The sequence below is a fragment of the Vanessa cardui genome, chromosome 13 (genome assembly GCF_905220365.1).
Source record: "Vanessa cardui chromosome 13, ilVanCard2.1, whole genome shotgun sequence".
Lineage (NCBI taxonomy): Eukaryota > Metazoa > Arthropoda > Insecta > Lepidoptera > Nymphalidae > Vanessa > Vanessa cardui.
In genome coordinates, this window is record NC_061135.1 from 10,505,105 (window position 1) to 10,525,003 (window position 19,899).

Consider the following 19,899-nt stretch of genomic DNA (forward strand, 5'->3'; position numbering starts at 1 on the left):
CTAGGTTTCAAAAGCATCTTAGGATTTTTCGCAAGTCACAAATTTTCTACAGAATTTACCGGCCAATATAATATCTACGATGATTTAGACTAATCGAAAAGCTTACTTTGAGGGCAGAAACGCGTCAAGTCATCAGGAAAGACGGTGCGTGACTACTCTTAAAAACAGATTATATATACACGGGTCTGTATATTTTCTGAAAGATTTTTATGACCCATTTTTAAGGAAAAGTGTCACGTCACGCCTTTTCCACACTAGTCTTGCCTTGTGTTACAGCGGAACTGAATAAACTAGGAGGGTAAGTCCACCTTCAACATGTCCAGGATCAAAATAAATTATTAAAAAAATAAAAGCAATGATCAGTTTATCGAATTCCTAATATTCTTATTCACTCTTTAAATTTAACAGATTAGCTTAATCGAGGAGGGGACAATATACAAAAAAATGAATAAAAATCAACCTTCAAGTTTTGCAAACATTCCGGGTAAATGCAGTCGAATGTCTGAATTAAAAATAGTTTTTTTTTATATATTCTCATTAAAAAATGTTCATCTTACATAAGAACTCAATTAAAAGTTTATTACTTGAGCAATATAAAATAATCTTAGTCCATTAAAACAGTCTCAGAAGCTAATCGGAGACTTACTAATTAATTAGATAATTAGAATTTTATATATCATTATGAACATATTTAATTATTCAAATGTCATTTACTCATTACATACACTTCTGCCTGCAGGATAAGCCAATTCAAAAGATAATATAAACATAGATTTGAATTGTGATGATTATGCCATCCTAGACGATATCGGTCACAACGGTCAACCTCAAGGGTTTGGCCAACTATGCAGGATATACCAATGCATAAGTTTCTCACAAGCAGGTGCACCCTCTATGGATTTACTCTCACAGTACAATGGGACGACAAATCTAATACGAGCGACGAAATAAGAACCACTTCCGGAGGGACGGGTGTGTACACACTTACAGACTTTAGGCTGTTCCTATAAAAAATCGTCATCTGCAGCTTAGCGCACGTTTTATACCTTAGTCGCCTGGAGAAGTTACCTAAATAATACCACAGTTCATCAAATTCGGTTCAATAGAACCTGAAAAAGAAAAAAAGCAGACAGACAAAGTTTCTGTTTCATAATATAAGTACAAATGAAATTTGTTAGTAAACGCACTACATGAAAAAAATATTCATAAGATGTTTTATACATTTATATCCTTACCAAAAATTAGAATACTCTAATGTTAACAAGTCAAGTCAAGAATTTCGATCAATGAGCGAGTACCAGGTATATAGGCTATAAATATACAACTGATCTTTTGATATAACTTCAATCCCATCAAACCTTTTTATTGATGTTCAAATAAAAGGTTATTTCAATACTACTCTATCAGAGAATTGATTCTATACCACAATTACACTGTATTGTTTTAAAAAAGTGGTTTCGATATCACTATAAAGTATGTTTAATATATTTTATTTTAACTTACATACTAAATCACAAAGAATAAATACAATTTACCATTTGATTCAATGACTAATTTAATTATTTCTCAACAACAATATAATAGAAGCCGAGATGGCCCAGTGGTCAGAACGCGTGTTCTTAACCGATGTCGCGGGTTCTAACCCAGGCAGGCACCACTGAATATTCATGTGGTTAATTTGTTTCTAAAATTCATCTCTACATACAGTGAAGGAAAACATCGTGAGGAAACCTGCATGTGTCAAATTTCAAAGAAATACTCCCACATATGTATTCCACCAACCCGCATTGGAAGAGCATGGTGGAATATGCTCGAACCTTCTCCTTAAAAGGGAGAGGAGGCCGTAACCCAGCATTGGGAAATTTACAGGCTGATGTCGTTGCATATAATATAATCAATTTGAATTATGATAGCTTTAAAAATAACAATCAACGTCCGTCTTATTCAAACATGTTTTAATTTAATTATTAATATAATTCAAGGTAAAGATTTAAGATTGTTACAAAATTTAATTGATTAGGGTCGACTTAGAAGGGTAATACAACAGAATCCTGTGTTTGCTCCATTTGTACATGCACCTAACCGGATGTTGGGATAAGCCTAAACCGCTTTGATAAATGCTTGTTAGGTTTCGAGATATTTTTGTTTAAAGATTGACATTTCTAATCGCTGAAATGTTCCAGTAGTTAGAACACGATAATCGTAATTCATATACACACTATTTAATACATACAAATACATACCAATGTATTTTTAACTGTTATGTGTTTTTTGTAATTTTTATCCATCTGGTGCGCAGTGATTAATAGAAATCATTGTGAGGAAACCTGCAAGACATATTTGATGAAGTCAGCCACATCTTTGACCATCAATGATGAGCCTTCATGCAACGTGCTGGAATTAAGCCAACCTAAGGTCATTTAACAAGACTAAAAATCAGTCCTAAAGTTGCTAGTGTAATCCTGATTTCTGACCGCTTCGATGGTTGTACAAACAGCACATGCTTTAAAAGTCGCTGCTAATGGATAAAAGAAAATAGGATATGCTGATTTACCCGTACACCATTATACTGAATCGTTGACGCATAGAAGTATAATTATACGTAGTGGGTTGTACGAGCACATGTCACTTTGAAAGTATTTATATTAAATGCGCTTCGAAATATGTATCCCGTTTGAAATTGTGCAAAGGTTCAAATTTGCAGTCATATTAGAAAACTACAGTTTAATGGGCCACTCTATGCTTCGCAGTAGATTGATTCTTTATTTGATCCGTATATGATTGTTTTACAAAAACTCTACAGAACTTGTTGGCTTGTCTTATGATATTCATGAATAATGTTTATTCAAACTATACTTTATTCGAGTAGGTTTTTCCAGGTCCTTTTAAACATTAATTTAATTAAGCAATATATTAAATATAAAGCTACTAAGCAATTATAACACTTATTATTATTATATTTCACTAACTGTTATTATATGTAAAGACATACCAATTGTTCTTCTCTAGTAACTTTACTTAATTGGAATTAATATTTTCTAATAAAGTCAATCTTTCATTTCTAGTATAAAATATTACAGTACCTAACGAATCTGAAGACTTTTTTTATAATTTAATACTGTAATCTTTTTAGCAAATTCGCCTTATTTGGCGGTTCAGCAAAGGTTGTTTTATATTAATACAAAGCTTACTAAAAATTAAGTTTCAGATGAATCTTTGTATTAGATTACTAAATGGATTACCTGATGCTGAGTAGTCACGCCGTCTGTAGACTTTGAGACAAAAACTGTTAGTTCCATAAGAATAATGATGTGAAACTTCAACAAAGAAATCCAAGTTTTTGATACTTGGTATTATAATAAATAATTATTTTAGTGGTATCTTACCATTACCAAGGAGTAAAGCAAAACAAAAATAATTTCTCAAAACTAATACTAAAAACCAAAACATTTAGGACGAATATATAAACATTAAATAAAATTAAATCTTTATTCACAAGTATTCTACGTACTGTATAATATAGCTTAAATTTCGTTAGTATAATGTAAAGTCTTGTATTTCTACAAATACCTGATCGCTATTTCATTCATTCGTATTTCCTGACTTGGTCGTATGCTGTTCCTAAACTTTGAATGCTCTATACGAGAGGGAAAACAACCGTGTTCTATTTGTATCTGCACAGAAAAATAGTCCTTATGACAACACGATAAGACTCAATTTGAGTGAATATTAACATGGCAACAACATAACAAGCTTAACCAGTACGTATCCCTAGAATTTGCAAATCTTTGACTGCAAAAATTTTAGGAACTGGTTCCAACATTTCTCATTCAATATCAAAATTTTCTTTTATTTCAAGTCAATATTGTAAGGTTTGTTTATTTAGTAAAGGACTAAATAAGTAGAATAAAATATCTATATCAAATTTTACTTAATTCATAAATAATCTTTTTGGTAGGGGCTTTAAGTTGTTATTTTACAGGATTAAGTCAATATTATTTTGACTGAGGTATAAGTAATTTAGCTATCGTAAACAGCAAAATATAAGTCGTCAGAAGAATTTCTGGGGAACGATAACGACAGCTTACAACAGAATAAAGTTTTGTAAATCACGATCATGTCTACAAGTATTAAAATCTTAAAAGATTTTATGTACATTGTTATTGTTAATATTATTTTTTCTCAAACATTAATTGCTTGTCTTGTTTTTCTTAAAAATACTTACTAAGTTTGGCTTTATTCTTTATAATATTATTCTCTTTCTTAAATATATTTTTGTATAATTATAGTTTTATATCTTTAATACCCGTTTCCTGACGAATGAATGAATGAACGTTTTATTATTCTTATTTTATTATTGAGCTGAGATGTCCCAGTGGTTAGAACGCGTGCATCTTAACCGATGATTGCGGGTCAAACCCAGGCAAGCACCTCTATATATATGTGCTTAATTTGTGATTATAATTCATCTCGAGCTCGGCGGTGAAGGATAACATCGTGAGGAAACCTGCATGTGTCTAATTTCATCAAATTCTGCCACATGTGCATTTTATCAACCCGCATTGGAACAGCGTGGTGGAATATGTTCTAAACCCTCTTCTTAATGGAAGAGGAGGTCTTATCCCAGCAATGGGAAATTTACAGGCTGTTAATTTACTTTACATTATTTTATTATTATCTAAACATGGGATAAAATTTGAGTGTATATTTGTAGTATTGAAATAATCACCTTTTAACTATATGTATGTATACACGGAACATATACCGAAATAACATTATTTACAATTTTTTATGTTTATTTGTTCCGGCTAATTTCCGAAACGGCTAGACCGATTTTAATGGGACGTGCACTGACAGATACCTAATGTAAGAGAATTAACTTAGACTACTTTTATTTTTACAAGTAGAATAATAATAAAGACACGCTGTAATGTCCTGATACTGTTCTCGTGCCACCACTTCATCGTTTCGTCGGAGGCGTCCTACCATCGAATTATTATTATAAAAGCTGCCTAATACAGAATTGATAAGTTACAATCAAATCTGCGAACTGAACAGTATTTTTTTTTTTTGTTAAATTCAAATGCACACAAAGTCGCAGGCACAGCTAGTTTATTATAAATCCCAGTACCCTCTATTATGTTCTGAAAAATCTAACCTTACCAAACAAAAAAAATATGTTAACTCTGTAATTTATAATAGTAATGTTACGAAACTAAAGTTAAAACCAGAGGTGTCGTGGGACATGTGTTTGGAACAAAGTTCCATTCGCTATATTATGTTAAAATAACACAATAAAATAAATTTTAAACGTTTGGCAAACAATGTTAATAAATTTTAATTCAAACATAATTTGAAATAAAGCAAATACGCATTCGATTATTTAAAAGATTAGTTTTATTTAAATAAATACAATTTAGTTAAATCATAATTGATTATCTGCTTACACACATACATGCCGCACGTTTATACTTTAGTAAAATATACATACATATGTTTGTAAACTCAGCACAGACAAAATAGCTCAAGTTCGACCCAATAGTCGTTCGTAATTTTTTTATATACATCTGTAAATTCCAAAAACGGGCTATAAAAAAATTGATCAACTTTACATAACGCAATTGTGAGTATATGGCAAGACAAAATAATACGACGAAGATGGGATTCGAACCCACGCGTGCAGAGCACATTGGATTAGCAGTCCAACGCCTTAACCACTCGGCCACCTCGTCTTGTTAATGCGTTGGTAAATTTTAATAATAATTTCTTACCTCTTTTGATACACGCAAAGTTTCCTACAAATTATTATATATAATTTATAGAACTCGATGGAAATATACCTATTTCATATTATTAGAATAAAATCAACATATTAAGAAGCATTATCAACATGTGGTTGTGTGTGGTTGACTTTCGGCTGAAATGCAAACAGATGCAAATAAACAATACGCCCGGATTATAAGAAAATGGACTGTACTATTTTAACGCGTCGTTCATTGTTCGTCTCATTGAAACTGGAGTTACGACCATCTTGACATTTAACTACGACAACGTCACGTTATGCCTCGTGTCAAATATCGTGTACAAATGCATTGTTATATTATTAACTACTGCGCTGTGCTTCTGTTGCATATTCCTATTTATATTTATATACAATATGATACGTGAAACAAAAGCATTCTAAATAAAGATATGAAGAAACTCCAATATCTGGAGGACAATATTACGTTCGTGTCCTACTCAAATCAATTAAAATGGTATACCTCACTTAAATTAACAATCACCAGTATTTTTTTATGGAATAGGTCGGTGGACGAGCATATGGGCTGATTGTAAGTGATCACCATCACCCATAGAATATGAAGCTGTAAGAAATATTAACTATTCATTACGTCGTCAATGCGCCACCAACCTTGGGAAATAAGATGCTATGCTCCTTGTGCCTGTAGTTACACTGGCTCACTGAGCCTTCAAACCGGAACACAATAATACTGAGTACTGTTGTTTGGCGATAGAATAACTGATAAGTGGGTGGTACCTACCCAGACGGACTTGCACAAAGCCCTACCACCTAGTAAGTTAAAATAAACCTTTAAGCGACACACTATTGATGAAGGCATTCTCTCCTACAAAAAATAAAGGAATGGACATTGCGATTGAATTTACGTACACACTTTTACATCTGCATATTATTTAGACCTCAGATAGCTAATTTTTGGCCGAAATTGCTTTAGCCGACTCCAAATATAACAATAATTATAACTACATGATATAATCGTTAATCGACTTTTAAGTAGTCTAATATTTTTCATTTTATTTAACTTAGGAAGACTCTAAAAAATATGTTTAATACGCAATTATTTTTATTACTTTTTCGTGCATATTAATTTGTTTTAAAATAGTGTTTTGTTTGAAGTCGGTTTTTCTTTTTGTTAAAATTTTTATTTATTTTTTGATTTTAAGTGAAGCTGATGTTGACTAACTATTTTTTTTAATATGGATAGATTAAGCGTTCCGTTTATATGAGTCAGAAACTACTTCGAGGACAATTTCGAAGGAAACTTGCGAATAAAGCAAAAATAGACTTTCGAAAATGCGGATTTAATACGTCACGCGGCGTAAACTACAAGGATCCCTCGAAAGAGCTGTAATCGAACTCAGCAAAAAAACTTTGAAAAAGACCAACTATATTTCGTATATCATATGACATCACATCACAGACACAAAATTTGATTAAAGATAGTAAGAAATTCTGCCCCATATCGCACCCTAACTGCGAGCCGTATAGGAGTTCCATCACTACATAGTATAAAACAAAGTCGCTTTCTCTGTCCCTATATCTTTAAATCTACGCAACGGATTTTGATGCGGTTTTTTTTATAGTGTGATTCAAGGGGAAGGTTTGTGTATATAATACATGAACAATATATATATTCTTTATTGCACTAAAAAGACATTACAGAAAATAATAAAATAAAAAAAACATGAGCAAAGGCGGACTTATCTCTAAAAGAGATCTCTTCCAGTCAACCTATGGAGGTGAGTGATAAGAGTCAATCAGCGGGCAATGTAGTGCAGACTAAAATAAGATAGATTTGATATATTTATATATAATGGATAGCAAATAAAAATATGCTTCTATTTATTACACACATAATTACTTATAAAAAAATATTTATATAAATACACATTCATACACATATATATAATATATATATATATATATATACATATATATAATATACATAGATACACACGTATTAATATCAAAGTTTATGATGAAGGGTAAACTTGTGTCAGGAAATGCTGTCTTAATCGTTTTTTAAACATATCGATAGTAGTACTGTCCTGTATGTATTTAGGAAGTTTGTTCCATAGTAGCGGAGCTCGTACTGTGAACGACTGAAGTCGAAATTTGCTGTTACTCCGAGGCACATCGAGCATCATAGTGATACAAGAACGCCTGGAGCGGGTTGAAGGAGGAAGCAGGTTGAGGCGGGAGCTGAGGTATTCAGGAATATTAGGGTTTGTGAGAATATTGAAAAGGACCGAAAGGATGTGCATATCACGGCGAAATCGGATAGGCAGCCATTTAAGTTGAGAGCGGAAAAGAGACACATGGTCGTACTTACGTAGCCCAAAAATAAAGCGAATAGCAAGATTTTGTAAGCGCTCTAACTTATTAAGCTGTTCCTCTGTCACATCCAGAAAGCAAACATCAGCGTAGTCGAGAATAGGGAGAAGAAGAGATTGAGCGAGCATAATTTTGGTGTTGAAAGGGAGAAAATATTGGAGACGTCTGAGAGAGTGAAACGTGAAATGCATACGTTTACTAACATCGTTGAGATGAGACGTCCAAGACATGTTGCAGTCAATGATCAAGCCCAAGTTTTTTACATTATCATGATAGGCTATTGGAACCCCAGCATACTTGATACAGGGCACAGATGGCCAGTCAATTTTACTTCTTAGCCTACTGCTACCAATGATCATTGCTTGTGATTTGGCAGGGTTAACCAGTAAGCCAAAAGATTTGGCCCATAACTGAACAGCCAAGAGGTCTTCGTTTAGGCAGTCAACAGTCTCAGACAACTCACACAACTGACAATGACGATACAGCTGTAAGTCATCTGCATACAGATGAAAGGGAGAAGAGATGACACGTGAAATGTTATTAATGAAAACAGAAAAGAGAAGTGGAGAGAGTATGCCGCCTTGAGGAACACCGGCAGATAAGTTAGACCAATCAGACGATGAATTTTCTGTTTTCACGCACTGCCGGCGCCCGAAAAGATAAGAGTGAAACCAATCAATGGTAGAGGAAGAAATATTAACCGCTCGGAGGGTACCAAGAAGAATGTCAAGATCTACAGAGTTAAAAGCACTACTAAAGTCTAACAGAACAATTACAGTAAGCTTGGTGTTATCCATAGCATACCGAATGTCCTCGGTTATATTCAGCAGTGCTCCAACGGTGCTGTGTGATGGACGGAAACCGGATTGGAAAGGACACATGAGGTTGTTGATGGTAAAGTAGGAGTACAGTTGTTTGTGAACTATAGATTCTAGGACTTTTGATAGGATAGGCAGTATAGATATGGGACGGTATTGAGAACAAGAGGAAGGATTGGAGGTCTTCGGTAGCGGGATAACGTAGGCGTTCTTCCAGAGTGTTGGGAAGATATTGCACGAAAGTGAGAAATTAATAATGTGAGTGATCACAGGTGCAATATCCTCCAGCACAGGAAGTATCATATCCAGGCTAAGATTATCGCTACCGATGGCTTTTGTGGAGATAGATCGGACATTCCTCTTAACAGTTTCCTCCGAGACTGGTTCAAAAGTGAAAGGGGGCAGGTCTGGTGGAACAAGATTAGATAGATACGAAAGTATAGCAGACTTAGTGTCAGGATCTAATGTTATAGGTGGCGTGCTGAAGTACTGATTTAGTTCATTGAGGTCCACGGTAGTTTGAAAGCTATCCGTGGTTTTGCCCACACCTAATGACCGTAAGAATCCCCAAACTTGCGCTTGGGAAGTATTCTGAAGTCTACTGTGAATATAGCGGCGTTTAGCATCCCTACACATTCTGTTGCAGATGTTACGAAGTTTTTTGTATTCGTCAAGATTTTCCTTTGATGGTAGTTTTTTATGTCGAGCTTTTGCTCTGTCACGTTTAGCCATAGTTCTTCTGATCACTGGCGTTAACCAGGGAGCAGGTGCATGTTTCATCCGTACTGGTCGAGCGGGTGCATGTTTATCAAATATTCTAATCAGCTCAGTAGTTAGTGATTCAACCATGGCATTAATATCATTAGCTGATAATAGTGACGACCAGTCAATACATTTCACATCCTCTCTCAAACGATCCAGGTCCATATGCTTAAAATCGCGCAGAAGATAAATTTTGCCTCTAACCTTAGTAGGACGCACTTTGTAAGTGAGGAAAATCAAATCGTGGTACGAGAATGGAGCAGTCATTTGACCGTGGGAGGAAACAAAATTAGGGTTAGAGACGACAATTACATCAATTAGAGTTGGTCTACTGTTGGGAAAATAGTGTGTCGCAGAGGACATGGGGAGAATGTTTAAATTAAGTGATGACGTTAGCGTTTTTAACTTTTGTGCTCTAGAATTATTCTTTAATATACAAGTGTTTAAGTCGCCCATACATATGACATGGTCATACACAGGGACGAGATTTTCCAGAACACCTTCTAATATGTCAAAATAGTTAATTTTATCATTTGGACAGTATAATACCCCCAGCAGGATCTTTTTATGATGTAAAACTATCTCCAGGAAAAGATACTCCAGGAATCTTTTTGTTTCTGAGGAGGAAAGAGAAACTACTCGGGCAGGAATGTCACTGCGAAGGTAAATCCCAACGCCACCCCCACCCTGATCAGTGCGGTCATTACGGAAAAACTGGTAGCCTGGAAGAGCACAAATAGTAGATGTAATCGACGGTTTTAACCAGGTTTCAGACACCAGAATTCCGTCAACCACGCCGTTGCTGAAGGAAGTGAGAAGATCGGAATAGTGAGCAACTAAGCTCTGCGCGTTAATATGCACTAAGGATAGGAGATTAGGATTATTAAATATTTTTGGCAGCTTCACTTCAAGTGGTTCTGAGTCCGATGACGAGGTGTTGCTACTACTAGTCGAGATACTCAAGAATTCATCTGACGAGCAAGAAAAATATTCTTCATCTAAAATCATTAAACTTAAAATATATACTTATATCAATTATAATATAAATAAAAATAATATAAAGTAAATAAATATAAAATAATAATAATAAGAAATACAAACAAAAAAATAAATAAATAACAACTAATTCGAAACACAAACCTCAGGCATAAGTTGACTGAAAAAAAAATGATTTTACACTTCAAAATTAACACAACTAAAACAAACAAAAAATTAAGAAAGTGTTAAAATTTAAGATATAACAAGTTAGTAGATATAAATGAAAACTATAGAAAAAACAAAAAATAAAAAGAATAAAAATTAACAGATAATCTTACGGCTCAAAAGACTCGAATCCAGACTTAAAAACAATGACGTTTGACATTCAACATTGAGTTGTTAGTTGTCACTCTTTAACAAAATTAAGATAAGGTAGTAAAAAAATAAAATTATAAAATTCATTTATAAAGTGAAATAGTTAAAAACATAAAATAAACAAAACGGAAATTAACTATACCCTGCAATGCAAACGTCAGTATCATCGTCATATAAACCGACTAAATTTAAATGTAACCTACAAAGTACCGGAGTTCACTTGTTGCCCTTTGGATACTGGGCGACTAATTGTTTGAGCTCGGACAATGCAGAAATCTTCTTACGAGAGTTGTCGGGAAGAAGGATGATTATTTCGCCTTCTGCTGACCAGCACTTCTTCATCCCAAAGTGTTTGCGAGCTTCTATGAAGATACTTTGACGGGCCTTTGTCAGGAATTCTGAGAGAGCTATTTTAGAACCCCTGAGTGCCGTCTTGGCATTCCATACTCTGCAGCGAAAGCGTACGGAGGCAAATCGAACTAAGATAGGCCGGGAAGCATCCCTCTTCACCCCCAAGCGATGGCAGGAGTCAATTAGTTCAGGTGTAGCATCAAACAACTTCAAATGGCCGGTTAATACCCCTAGTGTTTTCTTGAGGACGTCTTCACCTTGTTCCTCTTTGACACCATGGAAGAGAAGAACCTTCCTGCGACTGTGAGTCTCCATGCGATCCAAACCCATGGCGATAAGCTCTATTTGGGCCTTAAGTAGGCCCAAAGATTTCCATACAAGGGACTTAAATGCGTAGAACTCGGCGGATAGCGACTTAATTGTAGGATTAGTAGAAGCAGAGGCGCTGGCTGGTATTAAGTTCTTTTCAAACTCACCCATCCTCTGGCTAAACATTGAAGAAAGTTCCTCCATACTTTTGACCAGCTGTTCAACAGGAGTGTCCATTTTTTTGTGTTGAAAACTTGTGTGTGAGTGTAGTGATAGCCTACTTATACGAAGGTAATGTAAATTTTAAAACATATGTACTTTTGCAATAAATAAAAATTAAATAAAAATAGAGCTTCGAAATGTATGTCTGTCTTTTTCCACGTCTACCCGCAAAATATAATAAAGAAACCGCAATATAGTAAAGAAACACTGATAGTTTTAGAAGTTTGCGATGTGATGTCGTAAATAAACAAATACTGTAGTATATTTAGTATCAGTATTGCACCCGTGCGAAGCCGGGGTGGGTAGCTAGTTGATTATAATATTCGACTATGATAATTACATAAACATAACCACATTACGGAAGGTGACTCAAATATCCAAATAACCTATAAATAAAAGATTCGACCGAGTATCGCTAACGTGCTCCTCAGAATTGTTCCGTTCCCTTCCGTTCCGTTACTTTGTCATGGATCCTGTGCTCAGAACCTTACCAAACTTTCACCAAATTACCCTTGAAGTATATATTTTATAATAAAAAAAGAATTATCAAAATTGGTTTACGTGATTTTCAATTATTCACCTATTTGTCGCGCATATACATAATGCAAATTTAAGACTTATGTCGTTTTCACATGGATACCATCATCGGAAAAAAAAATAAAAAAAATGGGACCCCACGGGAAGCACTACCTTTCAAACAAAAAAAAATATCAAAATCGGTCCACCCAGCGAAAAGTTATGAGGTAACAAACATAAAAAAAAAAAAAAAAAGACATACAGACGAATTGATAACCTCCTACAGTATATCTATCAAAAAACAATACGAGAATACTTTAACAAATATGTTTTTTACAAATTACCTTTTACACAATAATATACTGGATCAATCAAGGGGCTCGTATCGCTTCTTTCTTTTGATTGTTGGGGCAAGGGCACCGTGGCTGACACCGGCTCCAAATATACCAATAACTATAACTACATGATATAATCGTTAATCGACTTTTAAGTAGTCTAATATTTTTCATTTCATTTAACTTAGGAAGACTCTAAAAAATATGTTGAATACGCAATTATTTTTATTACTTTTTCGTGCATATTCATTTGTTTTAAAATAGTGTTTTGTTTGAAGTCGGTTTTTCTTTTTGTTAAAATTTTATTTATGGTTGACTCACAATAACACGTGCCACTCCCAATAGCTTAGTAGTTCGAAGCTTTCTGATTATATTTGTCTATTCCTGCGTTTATAACACTCTCAATCATCCCAAATTAAAAAAGTTAACAGTATTAACTATTCCATGAAAAAGAAACATAGAAATCGGTACAGAAAAACCAGAGTTATACATTAAATACGCTAATAATAAAGCCATCGCACGTGAATACTAAATCTATACTATAAAATAAATCTCTAGAGTCTGTCTGTACTCTTATTTTTGTCGTAATTCGTCATAAGTATTCTTTTTTGATTCACTGACATAATTTTTACCATTTTTGACATTTTTGTATTTTTGTCTGTATGTTCTGAGAGAACAGATGCACCGATCTTTATAAAAATTGGTATACAGGAAAAACATGTGCTTGCGCAAATGATAGGATATCTATATACAAAAGTAGATGTGTTTGTATGTGTGTCATCGATAAACTCAGAAACTATTTGATCGATCATTAAGATTAAATGATTAAAGATATTATGCTATCCCCATTGCTGTAACTCGCCACCAGGTAGCGCTGAGATATAAATATATCTGCACCGTTCAACCGATATTATTTCGCGAGTATTTTTTCACGGAGAAAGTGATTATTTCATCCGTATCATTAAAAATAACCAACAGATGGCCCTTACGAGTATCACGTTGCATTTCTATGACGATCAACCGATAAGTATAAAATATGAAACAAAAAATGCAAATCATTGATCATCATTGAATCAAAAAATTTATATAAATAAAAAATACCATGCCATTGAAGAAACAAAATATCGGAACATCAACAATATATGCACAGCGTTATCCAAAAGAGCTACGGAAACAACATACCAACAAGAAATACGTTTAGAAACAAATAGAATCCGAATTTCTACTTTTAGAGTTGCCAAAACAGTTAGTCAAAGTAATGATCAAGTTCAGATCTTCGAAAAAGCATCTTCATTATGAGATACTGAAAAACCTGACGAGCGAGCCCAACGACTGGATGATCAACGAATAAAATAGATTAAGTCAAAAACTAGAACCAATCTCAATAAATCCCGATGTGATCATTGGTTCAATGAATATAGTATGCCCATATTGTCACACTATGTTTAAAGTTGTTTAAAATAAACTGCTTAGTGCTACTCCACTGGCAAAACGTATTTACCACAACTGGTTGAACCACCAGAACTTCTTCTTATCTACGTTACGGGAACTACTGAGGAGTCTGAATTTTTTCTTCTGCATATTAGATATTACAATTCTTGCTTTGAAATGACATCATTTGGAGCAACAAATATTGTGCAATACAATAATTTCGCGTCTAAGTTTAAAGTGTATCATATGATTGGTTCACTTCTTCCAGTATCTAAATAAAATCTCCAGTTTCTGGACATTTATTCCATGGATAGTACCACAACTAATCGATAAATCATCGCTAAATTTAGGATTATGCTTTATGAAAATAATTGTTTAGTTAAACATTTTAAAACTGCTTTAGACGGTGAAACAACAAATGATTCAAAGTAATTATCAATGACGATAGAACGCCATTGAATGCAGAACAGGAAAGTCGTTTTAATGCTGCCGTAGCTCCTGAAGTCACAGCTGTAGTTGTCGGTACAGAAATTACAAAACGAGGTATTGTTATCACTAAGCGACACAAAAACAATCAAAGTGTCGCTGAAACACATCAATCGTATGACAATTATTACGATTATCCAATTATGTTTATGCAAGCAGAAGATGGATATCATCTCGGACTGTATGAAAATATTCTCACGACAGGCTCTGTGACATCGAAGAGTTAGTTGCATGGATTTTTTTTGCGTATCGTAGAATGATTAAAGATAATAATCAATCTAACCATATTCTGAAGTATCGTCAACTGTTTTAACAATTCATTGTTGACATGTACGCTATGGTCAAGAAAGAACGATTAAACTACATTCGATACAAACAATCAAAACTCTGAGCGAGAGTACATTTATTTACGAGATACAATATCGAATGATAAAGTAGCTGCTGATATTGGACAAAGATCTTCGTACAGTGGAAGTCCAAGACATATGCACGAATACGCTCAGGATGCTTTGACGTACGTTCGCAAGTATTGAGAAGGTTGTAAATGTAATAACATCGATATTCGATAGAACCGGATAAAAGGACGTGTTGGTTTGAAGTTTTACAGACTATAGAAATTTAATTAAAAATTTCATCTTACCTATAGAACATCGTATGAGTTGATGGGTGTTATGACCAATCTGAAGCCTATCGAGAACACCATTGAAGAAGATGAAATAGATGACGAATATTAAATTCTATTTTTAAGAATTTGATTAGATCTCGCATGTTTTTATCTCTTTGTTTGTTTATTTATTATTTGTACATTGTTGATGATCAGTAATTAAGTACAAAATAAAAAATAAAAAAATTATTTTTCTGCGACTAATGCCCAGCGAAGCGGGCGGGTATAGCTAGCTCTATACATATAATATAATTGGAGTGTCTGTTTGTAATAGCTCTTTTTATTCAATGCATATGCATACATGTATACGTAATACACGGTACATATGCCAAAATACCATTTTTTACAATTTTTGTCTGTCTGTTTGTTCCCACTAATCTCTGGAACGGCTGGACCAACTTTGATGGGACTTTCAATGACAGATATTTGATATAATAAGGAGTAAATTATGCTACAATTTTTTTGTTAAATTCAAACGTGAACATGTTCGCGGGCACAGCTAGTTATGAATAAAATTGTGCTGAGAATATATTTTAGGCAGAAAAGGGAAAACGGAGCCGTGACGATGTGTATTGCCAAGGGGCTCAGTTTGGTAAATCCAGCCGTGTAGTGTCCATTCATATAAAATAGGTATACTTTATAATCCGCATTTCACCTTTATTTAATACTTAGTTGTCGCTCGAGAATTTACATTCGTTTTAGGGGTTGATCGTCAGTTGTTAGGCATAAGAAGTAATCTATGACCTTTCTTGGAGTTCTAAATAAAGACTCAGTGATTCGACCGTGAAAAAGTACTAAACAGACAGACTGACTTAGTCACTTTTGTATCAATAATACGTACCTATTAGTCTATACATATTTTAAAATTAGAGTGACTGTTTGTAATATTAGAATGAACGCTTATTTAAAATACATCTATATGTGTATACACGGTAAATATATTAAAATAACATATATTTTTTCTGGCTGTCTGTCTGTTTGCCCCGGCTAATCTCTGGAATGCTGGACCTATTTTGATGCGACTTTCACTAGTAGATAGCTGATGTAATAAGTGTATTGAGTATCTTAGGCTATAAATATAGTTTTTTTGTAAAATATAAACGCACACTAAGTCTCGCGAAGCGCTAGTATGTAGGTTATTAATTGTTAGAATATAATAATTTTGAATAATAATATCAATATTTTAATATCGAAACAGATAGGTTCGATTAATGAGCAAAATTCTATATATTATGGCTGCAGATTATTATTAAACGCAAAATATCTAAATAGTCGTGCCTTTTAAAGTAGTTCTATAGAGTTAATACTATTTTAACTACTGTGATAACTTGTTACAACATTAATCTACTGTTTCGATTACTTCGTTTTCATTTACATGCAATGTTTCAATGTTTCTTTATTTATATTTTTTTTTAATTGGAAGAGCAATTACGAGGAATGATTTAAACAACCGATTCATTTATTTTCATAAAGATTTTCCTAGAAAAAATATAGTATAAAAAAAGACTTAATAATGTCTTTTTTTTACAATATTCGATTCCAGCAAACTATTAAATATAAATATATGTTTATATAAATAGTGTACATGTTTTCCTGGCTGTCAGATAAAAATTATATTTATTTTAAAATAGATTTTTTTATGGAATAGGTTGGCGGACGAGCATATGGGCCACCTGATGGTAGGTGGTCAACCATAGACAATGACGCTGTAAGAAATAGTAACTATTCCTTACATCGTCAATGCGCCAGTAACCTTTGGAACTAAGATGCTATGTCCCTTGTGCCTGGAGTTACACTGGCTCACTCACCCTTCAAACCGGAACACAACAATTCTGCGTACTGTTGTTTAGCGGTAGAATGTCTAATGAGTGGGTGATACCTACCCAAGCGGGCTTACGCAAAGCCCTACCACCAAGAAGATAATGAAGATAATGACTACATTTTAAGAATATTCATATGTCAAAATTTTTGTACCTATATTTCCTTGAATACAAATACTATATAAATAATACTAATAAGATACTACGCAATAATCCTAAATAAAATGTCTCACAGTGATAGATATATATAAAACTTATATAGCTTATACAAATTAAAAGACACCCTTTGTTATTATACGCTTAGAAGATATTCTCGTAACAAAATGATGCTCAAGAGAAATCCAAGATTATGTTAAATGTGCGGGTTAGTGTTTGCGATCGGTCGGCCACTTATAAAACATTGCCGGTTCGGGGTGACCGGACCATTTACCGAGTTCGGATGAATCCGGTAAGTGGGGCACGATGTACGTATAAATCCCTGCATTATTGTTATTGCTGCCCCGGATAGGGAAGAGTTAATGTCCTCACTTTCTTAAACGCTTCTGAAGGTATGAACGCGTTATTGGACGTCCCATTCGAGAATTTATTATTTCGACTTCGTTTATGGGAATAAATAAATATTTTTATCATTGTATTTTTCTTTCAATTATTTGTACCATCTTACATGGTTTAAAAGCGATTCAGTGTTGAAATATTGTAACGTTTTCGACGTTGAATTTCACATAAAAAGCATACTTGTACTTGTTTATATGTATATTATAATTATATACATTTGATATATCATAATTCGAAATACGAACGTACGACATTAAATCTGGTTTTAATTTTTCAACTATCCTAATATTTATGATGATCGACTACTTAATAATCGTTCAATTTAAATCGTAAAAGTCAAATATGACGTGTCAAAATGTTTACGATAAAGATGTGCTCACTCGGACCAATTCCTAATAAAGATTTAATTTTATGCATATTGCTAATTGTTTTCTATATAATAATTTAAAATCGATTTCATTTTTTAAATTGGTATTAAATTAACCACACGGTCATTATACTGTAGTTACTTTCAATGTGTATTTGTATAATTTATTTATTTTAGACATTGTCGCCAATAATTATTACGTAAAAAAATATTCTCACTAATTACATATTCTACAACCATACCATATGTTCCGGTTTCAAGGGTTGCCTGTATAGAGTACAACAACTACAGGCACAAAGGAGATAACATCTTCGTTCCCAATATTGGTAACGCATTGACGAAGTAAGAGATGATTGTCTCAATGTATAAGTGTAGGAATACTTTTCTCATCAGAGGCTTATTTGTCAGTCTGCCTGCCTATTTCAAAAATAATTGCTAATGAATATACATCAAACATAACCAAGAATAAAATTGAGTATTCTTTATTTAAATGTTTGAAGGTATGTAAGTAAGTACTTAAACGATGTAAATTTTAACAATTTTATATCTTTGACATTCTAAATATTCCAAGCTTGGACATAAGCGTGCCACAAATATCCAACATCTGACATTTCTAGTCTACAAGAGAACACGTCTACAATGCCTATGTCTGAAATATCAGAGTTATGTAACTGACACTAAATACCCTTGGTATGCACATAAATTGAAGCCAAGCACAAATACAAGCATATGTACAATATTGTACGATGCATATTTAAACAAAATATTGTTGTTAACATACAGGACAAAAACATTTAGGCGTGCATGTTAAAATATATTTACAGACTAGAATTTAATATCAAATATATTATAAATATATGATGCAATTTATTCAATATATTTTTCGCATTGTATAGTAAGTATATTTATGCTATGGCGAGTGTGGCGGCGTAGTGTATAGGAGACGTAATTCTTGATGGGTACGACGTTAAATCTTTTTTAAATATATTTCAACTATCCATTTATTTATTATGATTGACTACTTAATAATCGTTCAACCGAAATAGTTTATTTTCAATCAAAAGTTGAATATGTGTCAAAATGTTTATATATATATGCTATGTACAGTGTATAGGAGACGTGGGCCACGGTCCACGGTCTCGTGACTTTCAGTGTCTCTTACTTTCAAAGATAAGGGTAAATAGAATTTTGGATACCTAACGATAAAATTCGGACATTTGACAATTATAATAAAATATCTTGTAAAGAATTAAAAAAATATCACAGGCGTTACTTTCCTATTTTAAGAGCATACTATACTGTTAAAAAGTAATATATTACTGAAAATAAATAAAACATATCGATTTAAAAAACTAAAAAAAAATTATTCTGAAGCTCCATAGTGTCCGTAGGGCACCACAATGGAAATGGGCCTGATCTTGATAACATAAAATATTGGTTTTACGCTATACTGTATTTAGATCCTCTTGACTAATTTCGACCACATGAAACATTTACAAGAAAAACTACAAACTACGTTAACTGGCTAACAGTATACACACAAAAAAGTACATTCTATATTACCTAACTCTCATAATCTGATAATATAATCTTTCATATTATGTAGAAATAAGGAGTGGATGTATACAACTTATACTTCTGGCTGGTCTTTGAGAATACCTGCCACGGCCAAATATTCAAAATATACTGCTTACAAGTTTCATAATATAATATTATTTTTGATATTGAATATGAACAGGGTCTCAAATTTCTAAATATCAAAGATTTAATTAAGGT

General features: G+C 33.4%; 1 non-coding gene across 1 annotated transcript; it reads right to left on the minus strand.

The window, feature by feature from the left end:
• Positions 1–5,650: 5,650 nt before the first annotated feature.
• Positions 5,651–5,732, minus strand: Trnas-gcu. The gene has a single exon. It is a non-coding gene; the product is annotated as a tRNA-Ser (tRNA).
• Between the last annotated feature and the right edge of the window lie 14,167 nt (positions 5,733–19,899).